The following is a 15,547-nucleotide window of genomic DNA, read 5'->3' on the forward strand; positions in this document are numbered from 1 at the left end:
CAGGAGCCAGACAGGTCAGCAGGTGGCCAATAGCAGCTACAGGGTTTGGGGGAGATATGGAGCATGGTGGCTGCCTTCAGCCCTTCAGATCCTGGCACACTCAGCCTGGTCTGGACACTGCCAATCCCAGGAGAAGTCAGGGGATACTCCTGGAAGTTCTGGCATCTCAGGACCTCCCTGTTCCTGAGAAGAAATTGCCCACAGATGGTCCTCTTTAATCCCCGTCTGCCTTGGCTGTGGGATTCAGCTCTTCAGGTCCTGGATCTCCACTTCCTCTTGGATCCCACTAAGGAAAAATCCTCTAGGCCCATTGTCATGCCCTGTCTCGGATGGAAACAGTCATCTGGCCCTGGCCTTGTGGGACACTCCCCTAAGGCTAGACACAGAGCTGGGCCCAGCTGGGCCTGTTCCCCACCCCACCCACCCACCCTGGAAAGAAGAGTTCAGACAGTGAGGAGAAAGCTGCATTTCACTTAAAGGCTCCAGCTAGAGCAGTGCAGGGGTTGAACAATGTGCTCAGAGATTAGGGCAGGTTCAGGAGTCACAGGCTATGTTTGCATCCTGCTCTGCCGCTCACTAATTGCCTCACCTCAGGCAAGTGGCTTATACTCTGAATCCCAGCTTTCTCATCTGTGAAGTGGGGAAAATGCCTCCTTTTCCCCCTATTGAACTGTTTTCCCTGATTCAGCCTGCCTGGCTCACCACTGCGTCCCTGTGCCCAGCACATAGTAGGCCCTCAGTAAATACTTGTTAAATAAATGTCTGAACAAGATAACATCTAACAGCTCTTGCTGCTCAATTTGCAGTCCTTGGCCCAGCAGCATCGCAGCCTCTCAGGGCCCACCACAGCCTCCCAATCTCACCTTCACAGACCTCAGGGCAGGTGTGTGTGGGCAAGTCCCAGGAGCCCTAGGGCCTCACCTCTCCCCCTCCCCTCCTCCTCCACACTCACAACACACAGATGCTTGGAAGATGCCCCACAGACAGGGTTTGTCTCCTTCTGTCTCCAGTCCAGGCTCAGGCCACTGTGTGAGCTCTACCCAAGGCAGGAAGTATATGAGCAGCTTGTCCTGCCCCTGGCAGGCTCTGGAACTCACTGTGCAGCCAGGCTGGGGAAGCCCTGGGTCCTGGTTACCAGCTGAAACCACTGCCCTTCCCTAGCAGTGGTGGGGTGGCCCCTCCTTGCTGTACAACTGCCCCCTGCTTGCTTTCCCTGCCTGGCATCATGCCCTTTCCAGAGTCCCTGGCGTGCCAACCTCTGGCCATCCCCTTCCATGCAGGAAGGCCCCCCACTCCTCACTGCCAGTCTGTCCCCTGACTCAGACACAGCTGCCACCCACATTCTTGCTACTGAGCCCTCCCCTGCCTCCTCAGCATCTCCTGGCTGGCCAGATGGCCTACAGTGCTCGGAACTCCCTCCTGTGGGTCCTGCCTGTTGAGCTGCCCACTGAGCTGGGCAACAAAGGCCCATCCAGCTCCAGGATCTGTGACGTTGGCTCATCATGATTGTCATCTCTATGCTCAGCTGGGACCCGGGCTGCCTCAGTCCACAGTGGCCTCACCCCAGCCCCTGCCTCTCCACCTGGATGACATCCACTAAGCCCTCAGGGAGCAGAAAGCAGGTCAGTGACAGATGCAGCCCAGAAGAAGCCTCTGCAGAGAGTGCAAAGTGTCAGGGGCAGGGGGGTGGGTGGCTTGAGGCAGGGTATGGCCATGCCAGATCTGCAAGGCCTGGCAGCCATGTGTCAGCACATCTGTCTCTTTGGAGCTGGGTTGGCATCCATCATCAGAGGGCTGAGTTTCCTGGTTCTCTGGGCAATGAGGCAATGTTCTCAGGGATTGTAGCAGCCCCTGCCAGTGTTCCCTGGTGCCTCACCCCTCACCCTTCACCACACAAAGGCTGCTCACCCCCAGTACCTGCGCCTCTCAGTGCCTCCTGCTCCCCCATTGCAGCTCCTACACTGATATTCTTCACCAAACAGCATCCCCCACAGTGCTGTTCCAGGCACTGTTCCAGGAGCTGTTCCAGGCACTGTTCTGGGAGTGTTCCAGGTGCTGTTCCAGGAGCTGTTCCAGGTGCTGTTCCAGGAGCTGTTCCAGGCACGCTGTTCCAGGAGCTGTTCCAGGTGCTGTTCCAGGAGCTGTTCCAGGAGCTGTTCCAGGCACTGTTCTGGGAGTGTTCCAGGTGCTGTTCCAGGCACTGTTCCAGGCACTGTTCTGGGAGTGCTCCAGGTGCTGTTCCAGGTGCTGTTCCAGGAGCTGTTCCAGGCGCACTGTTCCAGGCGCTGTTCCGGGCACTGTTCCGGGCACTGTTCTGGGCACTGTTCCAGGAGCTGTTCCAGGCACTGTTCTGGGAGTGTTCCAGGTGCTGTTCCAGGTGCCATTCCAGGAGCTGTTCCAGGCGCTGTTCCAGGTGTGCCGTTCCAGGTGCTGTTGCAGATGCACTGTTCCAGGTACTGTTCCAGGTGCTATTCCAGGTGCTGTTCCAGGTGCACTGTTCCAGGCACTGTTCCAGGTGCTGTTCCAGGCATGTTCCAGGCACTGTTCCAGGTGCTCTTCCAGGCCCTGTGAACCCACCTCTGCTCAGGACAGTCCTTGTGGGGCTGATGTTCCAGTGGGGGAGCCAGACCTTAACAGGCACATCTAGGTCTAGAGTCAGGCGTGACGTGCGCTGACAGGAGCTCAAAGCAGGGAGAGGGGCAGAGGGGTGCAGGGCTGGGTAGAGGCTGAGGGGCCTGGCTGGGTGGGGAGGGAGGGGCAGGGCTTGGCCTTCCCCAGTCTGCAGCCCCCGCCCAGGGCCAGCCCTCGGGGAAGGGGCACAGGGCCTCCTCTGTGCCCCCGTCTCTGGTGAGATCTCTACATGGACACCTCCCTGCACCCCCTTTTGCCCAGTGACTCCGAGGAGCATTCCTCAGCACCTGGGCCCATGAGGGGTAGTAACTAAGGAAAGTGCAGGACCCCCCCCCCCTCCTCCAGGCAAAGCCATCACCCCCAGAGCAGGGAGGAGAGCGACACAGACACCACGTTTCCTTGAGAGGGGCAGCTGAGGTGGGGACAGGAGCAGGGATGGCTGTGTCAGCCCACCCGGAAAATGACCCAGGACCAAGCATTCCCCTCATGGCTGTAGGCACCATAAAGAGAAATGAGTGTGGGGCGCAGGGCCCTCTCCTCGCTCTCGCACCTGGAAGCCCACAGCCCTTCATTCCCTCCTGGCGCGGGTTCAAGTGCATTGTTTTTCTCCGCTTGATAGTGTAATTCATTTAAGGCTCTCGAATGGTTATTCCATGTCTCCAAAGCACACTTTTTACTGAAAGATCAATTTCAAGAAAACAAAGTCTGTGGAAGTTAGACCTATTAACAAGCGCTAAGTGGCCGATCCTTCACCAGGGGCCTTTGACCAAGACCAAGAGATGATGGAATCTGACTGCGCTGCTCTGCAGGGCCCTGGGGCGGCATTTACAACAAGGCTTTACAAGTGTTAATTATTTTCCCTCCAGCTGAAATTAAAGTTCATACAGGAGTCCAGGGAGGATGATTAAGAGGGCAGACAGCAAGTCAGCCCATGCAGTATACAGAGGTCTCTGCAAAGACTGTGACTTCGTCAGGGACTGTGTGGATCCCAGAGCTGCGTGGGCAGGCGGCACGAGAAAACCCCAAAGGCCACCTCCATGCCATGGTTCACTGGGTAACTAAAGGAAGGCCAGGTGGAGGATTCTAAACCACCTAAATCCCAGCTCTCATATGATGCCAGAATCCCTTCAATAAGAATAAAACATGGGTTAAGAAGATGGAGGAGTGGTGAGGCAATGGGCTTCTCCTCCACCGGAGTAACTAGAAAGGAGCTGAAAGATAGCAGGGACCATGGTTCCAGGGTGTGACCTGCCATAGAGGGTCCCCCACAGTAGGCCAGCTGGAGGTTTCCTCTCACAGCCCCACAGGCCTCCCTGCCTGTGCGGAGGGGACACTGACAAAAAACGGAGGAGAGACACTGTAAGTGTTTTCCCCATCTGGACCCACCCCTCCAGGCCAGCAGCAGCCAAACCACTGCTGGGCAAGGGAGTGAGCAGCAGTTCTCCACTCCTATGCACCTACCTTGACAGTTTCCTGGGAGTGATCCTCCACAGCCAGGCAGCAGGGAGCTCCCGTGAGGGAACCGGGAGGTAGCAGTTGCTCTTCCCCGATGGAAGCGTGTGTGTGTTGGGGGTGGGGGGGCTGCTACAGCTCCCATACCGGTGATCGGGAGCCCCTCCCACACCCCACAGACTCGCGGGTGCAAGGCAGGCAGAGAACCAGCAGGCAGGGCCCATGTCCCACCTGCGAGGTGTCCTTGATCAGGCTTCCTGCCTGCCTGCTCAGGGCCCACACTGCAGCCACAGGACCAGGAAGGATTACCCAGAGCACCATTTGGACTCCAACCACCGCACAGGAGTTCAGAGAAGACCTACTTGAGAGCACCACCTGCTGATAGGTTAGGGAAACTGCACTCCAGCAAGCTTTACCTCAAGAGTGCCACCTGCTGATAGGATTGGGAAAGTTCACTCCAGCAACCAAATTATATATAAATGCTCAATTATTTCTGTACTTCCCAAAATAACCCTATCAAGACAAGCAAATGCCCCAAAGCAAGCAGAAAATTACAAAGCACTTGAAGGATATAGAAGATATGGACAAGCCAAACAAACAAATTAAAAAGCTGTAAGAGACACAAAATTTGGAGCAATTAATCAAAGAAGTACACACAAATATCAATATTATAAGTCAGTATGTAAAGGACATGAAGAAGACCCTAGAAGAGCATAAAGAAGAATTTGCAAGAGTAAATTAAAAAAATAGCAGCTCTTGTGGAAATAAAAGATGCTGTTGATAAAATTAAAAATATTCTTGAGACACATAACACTAGATCTGGAGAAGTAGAGGAATGAATTAGTGACCTTGAAGATAGGGTAATGGAAAGTGAAAGCACAAAAGAACAAATGGTGGAAAAAAATAAAAAAAAAATTGAAATGGATCTCAGGGAAATGTTGGACAACATGAAGCACACAAACACAAGAGTCATTGGTGTCCCAGAAGGGGAAGAGAAGAATAAAGGGCTAGGAAGAGTATTCAAAGAAATTGTTGGGGGAAACTCCCCAACCCTTCTAAATGACATAAATATGCAAATTAATGATGCCAAACAAATACCATAAAGAATAAATCCAAATAAACCTATTCTGAGACATATACTGATTAGATTATCAAATGCTGAAGAGGAGAGACTTCTGAAAGTAGCAAGAGAGAAGCAATTCACCACATACAAGGGAAACAACATAAAACTAAGTAGTGACTACTCAGCAGGCACCACAGAGGCAAGAAGCAGTGGTATGCATATTTCAGATTCTGAAAGAGAAAAATTGCCAGCAAAGAATTCTTTATCCAGCAAAGCTCTCCTTCAAAATTGAGGGAGAGTTTAAAATTTTCACAGACAAACAAACACTGAGAGAATTTCTAACAAAAGACCTTCCCTGAAAGAAACACTAAAGAGAGCTCTACCTGATGAGGAAAAAAGAACAGAGAGAGAGGTCTGGAGAAGAGCACAGAACTAAAGAGTTATTAGTAAGGGTAACTTAAAGAGAAAAAAGAGAGGGGGGAAAAATGGATCTAACAACTAAAAACCAAAAGATAATATGGCTGGTTTGAGAACTCCCTTCACAGTAATAACATTGTGAATGGATTAAACTCTCCAATTAAAAGATACAGACTGGTAGAATGGATTTAAAAATATGATCCAGTGATATGATGTTTACAAGAGACTCATCTTAGATCCTGTGACACAAAGAGACTGAAAATGAAAGGTTGGGAAAAAAATATTCCACGGAAACTGCAATCAAAAGAAAGCTGGAGATTGATGGGGGCAAGATGGCAGACTGGTGAGCTGTATGTTTTAGTTACTCCTCCAGGAAAGTAGGTAAAAAGCCAGGAACTGCGTGGACTGGACACCACAGAGCAATCTGTCTTTGGGCATACTTCATACAACACTCATGAAAACGTGGAACTGCTGAGATCAGCGAAATCTGTAAGTTTTTGCGGCCAGGGGACCCGCGCCCCTCCCTGCCAGGCTCAGTCCCGGGGGAGGAGGGGCTGTCAGCTCCAGGAAGGAGAAGGGAGAATTGCAGTGGCTGCTCTTACCGGAAACTCATTCTACTGATTCAAACTCCAACCATAGATAGACTGAGGCCAGACACCAGAGACTCTGAGAGCAGCCAGCCCAGCAGAGAGGAGACAGGCATAGAAAAAAAACAACACGAAAAACTCCAAAATAAAAGCAGAGGATTTTTGGAGTTCTGGTGAACACAGAAAGGGGAAGGGCGGAGATCAGGCCTTGAGGCGCATATGCAAATCCCGAAGCAAGGCTGATCTCTCTGCCCTGGGCACTTTTCCTTAATGGCCCTGGTTGCTTTGTCTATTAGCATTTCAATAACCCATTAGATCTCTGAGGAGGGCCGTTTTTTTTTTTTTTTTTTTTTTTTTTTTTTTTTTTTTTTTTTTAAATCCTTTTTGCTTTTTCTAAAACAATTACTCTAAGAAGCTCAATACAGAAAGCTTCAAAGAATTGAAATTTGGGCACGTCAAGTCAAGAGCAGAACTAAGAGAGCTCTGAGACAAAAGGCAATAATCCAGTGGCTGAGAAAATTCACTAAACAACACAACTTCCCAAGAAAAGGGGGGTGTCCGCTCACAGCCACCATCCTGGTGGACAGGAAACACTCCTGCCCATCGCCAGCCCCATAGCCCAGAGCTGCCCCAGACAACCCAGTGTGACGGAAGTGCTTCAAATAACAGGCACACACCACAAAACTGGGCGTGGACATTAGCCTTCCCTGCAACCTCAGCTGAATGTCCCAGAGCTGGGAAGGGGGAGCAGTGTGAATTAACAGAGCCCCATTCAGCCATCATTTGAGCAGACTGGGAGCCTCCCAACACAGCCCAGCAGCCCAGAACTGCCCTGGGGGGACGGCACTCACCTGCGACATAGCACAGTCATCCCTCAACAGAGGACCCGGGGTGCACAGCCTGGAAGAGGGGCCCACTTGCAAGTCTCAGGAGCCATACGCCAATACCAAAGACTTGTGGGTCAGTGGCAGAGACAAACTGTGGCAGGACTGAACTGAAGGATTAGACTATTGCAGTAGCTTTAAAACTCTAGGATCATCAGGGAGATTTGATTGTTAGGGCCACCCCCCCTCCCCGACTGCCCAGAAACACGCCCCACATACAGGGCAGGCAACACCAACTACACACGCAAGCTTGGGACACCAAGTGGGCCCCACAAGACTCACTCCCCCACTCACCAAAAAGGCTAAGCAGGGGAGATCTGGCTTGTGGAGAACAGGTGGCTCGTGGACGCCACCTGCTGGTTAGTTAGAGAAAGTGTACTCCACGAAGCTGTAGATCTGATAAATTAGAGATAAGGACTTCAACTGGTCTACAAACCCTAAAAGAACCCTATCAAGGTCAGCAAATGCCACGAGGCCAAAAACAACAGAAAATTATAAAGCATATGAAAAAACCAGACGATATGGATAACCCAAGCCCAAGCACCCAAATCAAAAGACCAGAAGAGACACACCTAGAGCAGCTACTCAAAGAACTAAAGATGAACAATGAGACCCTAGTACGGGATATGAAGGAAATCAAGAAGACCCTAGAAGAGCATAAAGAAGACATTGCAAGACTAAATAAAAAAATGGATGATCTTATGGAAATTAAAGAAACTGTTGACCAAATTAAAAAGATTCTGGACACTCATAGTACAAGACTAGAGGAAGTTGAACAACGAATCAGTGACCTGGAAGATGACAGAATGGAAAATGAAAACATAAAAGAAAGAATGGGGAAAAAAATTGAAAAACTCGAAATGGACCTCAGGGATATGATAGATAATATGAAACGTCCGAATATAAGACTCATTGGTGTCCCAGAAGGGGAAGAAAAGGGTAAAGGTCTAGGAAGAGTATTCAAAGAAATTGTTGGGGAAAACTTCCCAAATCTTCTAAACAACATAAATACACAAATCATAAATGCTCAGCGAACTCCAAATAGAATAAATCCAAAAAAACCCACTCCGAGACATATACTGATCACACTGTCAAACATAGAAGAGAAGGAGCAAGTTCTGAAAGCAGCAAGAGAAAAGCAATTCACCACATACAAAGGAAACAGCATAAGACTAAGTAGTGACTACTCAGCAGCCACCATGGAGGCGAGAAGGCAGTGGCACGATATATTTAAAATTCTGAGTGAGAGGAATTTCCAGCCAAGAATACTTTATCCAGCAAAGCTCTCCTTCAAATTTGAGGGAGAGCTTAAATTTTTCACAGACAAAGAAATGCTGAGAGAATTTGCTAACAAGAGACCTGCCCTACTGGAGATACTAAAGGGAGCCCTACAGACAGAGAAACAAAGACAGGACAGAGAGACTTGGAGAAAGGTTCAGTACTAAAGAGATTCGGTATGGGTACAATAAAGGATATTAATAGAGAGAGGGAAAAATATGGCAAACATAATCCAAAGGATAAGATGGCCGATTCAAGAAATGCCTTCACGGTTTTAACGTGAATGTAAATGGATTAAACTCCCCAATTAAAAGATATAGATTCGCAGAATGGATCAAAAAAAATGAACCATCAATATGTTGCATACAAGAGACTCATCTTAGACACAGGGACACAAAGAAACTGAAAGTGAAAGGATGGAAAAAAATATTTCATGCAAGCTACAGCCAAAAGAAAGCAGGTGTAGCAATATTAATCTCAGATAAAATAGACTTCAAATGCAGGGATGTTTTGAGAGACAAAGAAGGCCACTACATACTAATAAAAGGGGCAATTCAGCAAGAAGAAATAACAATCGTAAATGTCTATGCACCCAATCAAGGTGCCACAAAATACATGAGAGAAACATTGGCAAAACTAAAGGAAGCAATTGATGTTTCCACAATAATTGTGGGAGACTTCAACACATCACTCTCTCCTATAGATAGATCAACCAGACAGAAGACCAATAAGGAAATTGAAAACCTAAACAATCTGATAAATGAATTAGATTTAACAGACATCTACAGGACATTACATCCCAAATCACCAGGATACACATACTTTTCTAGTGCTCACGGAACTTTCTCCAGAATAGATCATATGCTGGGACATAAAACAAGCCTCAATAAATTTAAAAAGATTGAAATTATTCAAAGCACATTCTCTGACCACAATGGAATACAATTAGAAGTCAATAACCATCAGAGACTTAGAAAATTCACAAATACCTGGAGGTTAAACAACACACTCCTAAACAATCAGTGGGTTAAAGAAGAAATAGCAAGAGAAATTGCTAAATATATAGAGACGAATGAAAATGAGAACACAACATACCAAAACCTATGGGATGCAGCAAAAGCAGTGCTAAGGGGGAAATTTATAGCACTAAACGCATATATTAAAAAGGAAGAAAGAGCCAAAATCAAAGAACTAATGGATCAACTGAAGAAGCTAGAAAATGAACAGCAAACCAATCCTAAACCAAGTACAAGAAAAGAAATAACAAGGATTAAAGCAGAAATAAATGACATAGAGAACAAAAAAACAATAGAAAGGATAAATATCACCAAAAGTTGGTTCTTTGAGAAGATCAACAAGATTGACAAGCCCCTAGCTAGACTGACAAAATCAAAAAGAGAGAAGACCCATATAAACAAAATAATGAATGAAAAAGGTGACATAACTGCAGATCCTGAAGAAATTAAAAAAATTATAAGAGGATATTATGAACAACTGTATGGCAACAAACTGGATAATGTAGAAGAAATGGACAATTTCCTGGAAACATATGAACAACCTAGACTGACTAGAGAAGAAATAGAAGACCTCAACCAACCCATCACAAGCAAAGAGATCCAATCAGTCATCAAAAATCTTCCCACAAATAAATGCCCAGGGCCAGATGGCTTCACAGGGAATTCTACCAAACTTTCCAGAAAGAACTGACACCAATCTTACTCAAACTCTTTCAAAACATTGAAAAAAATGGAACACTACCTAATTCATTTTATGAAGCTAACATCAATCTAATACCAAAACCAGGCAAAGATGCTACAAAAAAGGAAAACTACCGGCCAATCTCCCTAATGAATATAGATGCAAAAATCCTCAACAAAATACTTGCAAATCGAATCCAAAGACACATTAAAAAAATCATACACCATGACCAAGTGGGGTTCATTCCAGGCATGCAAGGATGGTTCAACATAAGAAAAACAATCAATGTATTACAACACATTAAAAACTCGAAAGGGAAAAATCAATTGATCATCTCAATAGATGCTGAAAAAGCATTTGACAAAATCCAACATCCGTTTTTGATAAAAACACTTCAAAAGGTAGGAATTGAAGGAAACTTCCTCAACATGATAAAGAGCATATATGAAAAACCCACAGCCAGCATAGTGCTCAATGGTGAGAGACTGAAAGCCTTCCCTCTAAGATCAGGAACAAGACAAGGATGCCCGCTGTCACCACTGTTATTCAACATTGTGCTGGAAGTGCTAGCCAGGGCAATCCGGCAAGACAAAGAAATAAAAGGCATCCAAATTGGAAAAGAAGAAGTAAAACTGTCATTGTTTGCAGATGATATGATCTTATATCTAGAAAACCCTGAGAAATCAACGATACACCTACTAGAGCTAATAAACAAATTTAGCAAAGTAGCGGGATACAAGATTAATGCACATAAGTCAGTAATGTTTCTATATGCTAGAAATGAACAAACTGAAGAGACACTCAAGAAAAAGATACCATTTTCAATAGCAACTAAAAAAATCAAGTACCTAGGAATAAACTTAACCAAAGATGTAAAAGACCTATACAAAGAAAACTACATAACTCTACTAAAAGAAATAGAAGGGGACCTTAAAAGATGGAAAAATATTCCATGTTCATGGATAGGAAGGCTAAATGTCATTAAGATGTCAATTCTACCCAAACTCATCTACAGATTCAATGCAATCCCAATCAAAATTCCAACAACCTACTTTGCAGACTTGGAAAAGCTAGTTATCAAATTTATTTGGAAAGGGAAGATGCCTCGAATTGCTAAAGACACTTTAAAAAAGAAAAACGAAGTGGGAGGACTTACACTCCCTGACTTTGAAGCTTATTATAAAGCCACAGTTGCCAAAACAGCATGGTACTGGCACAAAGATAGACATATAGATCAATGGAATCGAATTGAGAATTCAGAGATAGACCCTCAGATCTATGGCCGACTGATCTTTGATAAGGCCCCCAAAGTCACCGAACTGAGCCATAATGGTCTTTTCAACAAATGGGGCTGGGAGAGTTGGATATCCATATCCAAAAGAATGAAAGAGGACCCCTACCTCACCCCCTACACAAAAATTAACTCAAAATGGACCAAAGATCTCAATATAAAAGAAAGTACCATTAAACTCCTAGAAGATAATGTAGGAAAACATCTTCAAGACCTTGTATTAGGAGGCCACTTCCTAGACTTTACACCCAAAGCACAAGCAACAAAAGAGAAAATAGATAAATGGGAACTCCTCAAGCTTAGAAGTTTCTGCACCTCAAAGGAATTTCTCAAAAAGGTAAAGAGGCAGCCAACTCAATGGGAAAAAATTTTTGGAAACCATGTATCTGACAAAAGACTGATATCTTGCATATACAAAGAAATCCTACAACTCAATGACAATAGTACAGACAGCCCAATTATAAAATGGGCAAAAGATATGAAAAGACAGTTCTCTGAAGAGGAAATACAAATGGCCAAGAAACACATGAAAAAATGTTCAGCTTCACTAGCTATTAGAGAGATGCAAATTAAGACCACAATGAGATACCATCTAACACCGGTTAGAATGGCTGCCATTAAACAAACAGGAAACTACAAATGCTGGAGGGGATGTGGAGAAATTGGAACTCTTATTCATTGTTGGTGGGACTGTATAATGGTTCAGCCACTCTGGAAGTCAGTCTGGCAGTTCCTTAGAAAACTAGAGATAGAGCTACCATTCGATCCAGCGATTGCACTTCTCGGGATATACCCGGAAGATCGGAAAGCAGTGACACGAACAGATATCTGCACGCCAATGTTCATAGCAGCATTATTCACAATTGCCAAGAGATGGAAACAACCCAAATGTCCTTCAACAGATGAGTGGATAAATAAAATGTGGTATATACACACGATGGAATACTACGCGGCAGTAAGAAGGAACGATCTGGTGAAACATATGACAACATGGATGAACCTTGAAGACATAATGCTGAGCGAAATAAGCCAGGCACAAAAAGAGAAATATTATATGCTACCACTAATGTGAACTTTGAAAAATGTAAAACAAATGGTTTATAATGTAGAATGTAGGGGAACTAGCAGTAGAGAGCAATTAAGGAAGGGGGAACAATAATCCAAGAAGAACAGATAAGCTATTTAACGTTCTGGGGATGCCCAGAAATGACTATGGTCTGTTAATTTCTGATGGATGTAGTAGGAACAAGTTCACTGAAATGTTGCTATAGTATGTAACTTTCTTGGGGTAAAGTAGGAACATGTTGGAAGTTAAGCAGTTATCTTAGGTTAGTTGTCTTTTTCTTACTCCCTTGCTATGGTCTCTTTGAAATGTTCTTTTATTGTATGTTTGTTTTCTTTTTAACTTTTTTTTTCATACAGTTGATTTGAAAAAAGAAGGGAAAGTTAAAAAAAAAAAAAAAAAAGAAAAAAGACAAACAAGGAAAAAAAACAAAAAAAAAAAAACGATGTAGTGCCCCCTTGAGGAGCCTGTGGAGAATGCAGGGGTATTCGCCTACCCCACCTCCATGGTTGCTAACATGACCACAGACATAGGGGACTGGTGGTTTGATGGGTTGAGCCCTCTACCATAAGTTTTACCCTTGGGAAGACGGTTGCTGCAAAGGAGAGGCTAGGCCTCCCTGTATTTGTGCCTAAGAGTCTCCTCCTGAATGCCTCTTTGTTGCTCAGATGTGGCCCTCTCTCTCTGGCTAAGCCAACTTGAAAGGTGAAATCACTGCCCTCCCCCCTACGTGGGATCAGACACCCAGGGAAGTGAATCTCCCTGGCAACGTGGAATATGACTCCTGGGGAGGAATGTAGACCCGGCATCGTGGGATGGAGAACATCTTCTTGACCAAAAGGGGGATGTGAAAGGAAATGAAATAAGCTTCAGTGGCAGAGAGATTCCAAAACGAGCCGAGAGATCACTCTGGTGGGCACTCTTACGCACACTTTAGACAACCTTTTTTAGGTTCTAAAGAATTGGGGTAGCTGGTGGTGGATACCTGAAACTATTAAACTACAACCCAGAACCCATGAATCTCGAAGACAGTTGTATAAAAATGTAGCTTATGAGGGGTGACAGTGGGATTGGGAATGCCATAAGGACCAAACTCCACTTTGTCTAGTTTATGGATCGATGTGTAGAAAAGTAGAGGAAGCAAACAAACATACAAAGGTACCTAGTGTTCTTTTTTACTTCAATTGCTCTTTTTCACTCTAATTATTATTCTTGTTATTTTTGTGTGTGTGCTAATGAAGGTGTCAGGGATTGATTTAGGTGATGAATGTACAACTATGTAATGGTACTGTAAACAATCGAAAGTACAATTTGTTTTGTATGACTGCGTGGTATATGAATATATCTCAATAAAATGATGATTAAAAAAAAAAAAAAAAAAAAAAAAAAAAAAAAAAAAAAAAAAAGAAAGCTGGAGTAACTACACTAATGTTTTAGTTTGCTAATGCTGCGGAATGCAAAACACCAGAAATGGATTGGCTTTTATAAAAAGGGGGTTTATTTGGCTATACAGTTACAGTCTTAAGGCCATAAAGTATCCAAAGTAACACATCAGTAATTGGGTACCTTCACTGGAGGATGGCCAATGGCATCCGGAAAACCTCTGTTAGCTGGGAAGGCACGTGGCTGGTGTCTGCTCCAAAGTTCTGGTTTCAAAATGGCTTTCTCCCAGGACATTCCTCTCTAGCAAGCTTGCTCTTCTTCAAAACGTCACTCACAGCTGCACTCCGTTTCCTCTCCTTGAGCCAGCTCATTTATATGGCTCCACTGATCAAGGCCCACCCCGAATGGGTGGGGCCACACCTCCATGGGAGTATCCCACCAGAGTCACCTCCCACAGCTGGGTGGGGCACATCTCCATGCAAACAACCTAATCCAAACATTCCAACTTAATCCCCACTACTCTGTCTGCCCCACAAGATTGCACCAAAGAATATGGCTTTTTCTGGGGGACATAATACATTCAAACCGGCACAACTAATATCGGACAAAATAGACTTTAAATGTAAAGATGTCATAAGAGATAAAGGACACTATATATTAATAAAAGGGATAACTTACCAAAAAGAAATAACAATTATAAATGTTTATGTACCCAATTAAGAAGCTCGAAAATACATGAGACAAACTGATTAAACTGAAGGGAGCAATAAACACATCTACAATAATAGTGGGAGACTTCAATATACCACTCTCTTCTATAGATAGAACAACTAGACAGAGAACCAATAAGGAAATTGAGAACCTAAACAATATGATAAATAAATTAGACTTAATAGACATATATATGTATTGTTACATCCCAAGTACCAGGATACACATTCTTCTCTAGTGCCCATGGAACATTTTCCAGGATAGATCACATGCTGGGGCACAAAACAAGTCTTAATAAATTTAAAAAGATTGAATTATTCAAAGCACATTCTCTGACCATAATAGAATGCAACTAGAATTCAACCACCACCAAAGAACCAGATCTTTCACAAACATACAGAGGTTAAACAACACACTCCTAAACAACCAGTGGGTCAAATAAGAAATTGCAAGAGAAACTGGTAAATATCTAGAGACAAATGAATATGAGAACACAACATAGCAAAACCTGTGGGATGCAGTGAAGGCAATGCTGAGAGGGAAATTTATAGCTCTAAATGTATGTATCAAAAAGCAAGAAGGAGCTAAAACTAAAGACCTAACCAAACAACTGAAGAGGCTAGAGAATGATCAGCAAACTAACCCTAAAGGAAGTAGACAAAAAGAAAGTACAAAGATTAAAGCAGAAATAAATGAGCTAGAGAACAAAAAACTAATAAACAGAATAAATAAAACCAAAAGTTGGTTCTTTGAGAAGATCAACAAGATTGACAGACCCTTAGGTAGACTGACAAAGCTAAAAAGAAAGGACACCCAAATAAACAGAATCAGAAATGAAAAGGGAATAATTACCACAGATCCTGAAGAAATTAAAAAAAAAAATCATAAGAGGATACTATGATACTATGCCAACAAGCTAGACAATTTAGAGGAAATGGACAGTTTCCTGGACACACATGAACAACCTAGACTACCCAAGAAGAAACAGAAGACCTCAACAAACCAATCACAAGCAAAGAGATCCAATCAGTCATCAAAAATCCGCCTACAAATAAAAGCCCAGGACAAGATGGCTTCACAGGGGAATTT

Source organism: Choloepus didactylus, chromosome 2 (genome assembly GCF_015220235.1).
Source record: "Choloepus didactylus isolate mChoDid1 chromosome 2, mChoDid1.pri, whole genome shotgun sequence".
Classification (NCBI taxonomy): Eukaryota; Metazoa; Chordata; class Mammalia; order Pilosa; family Megalonychidae; genus Choloepus; species Choloepus didactylus.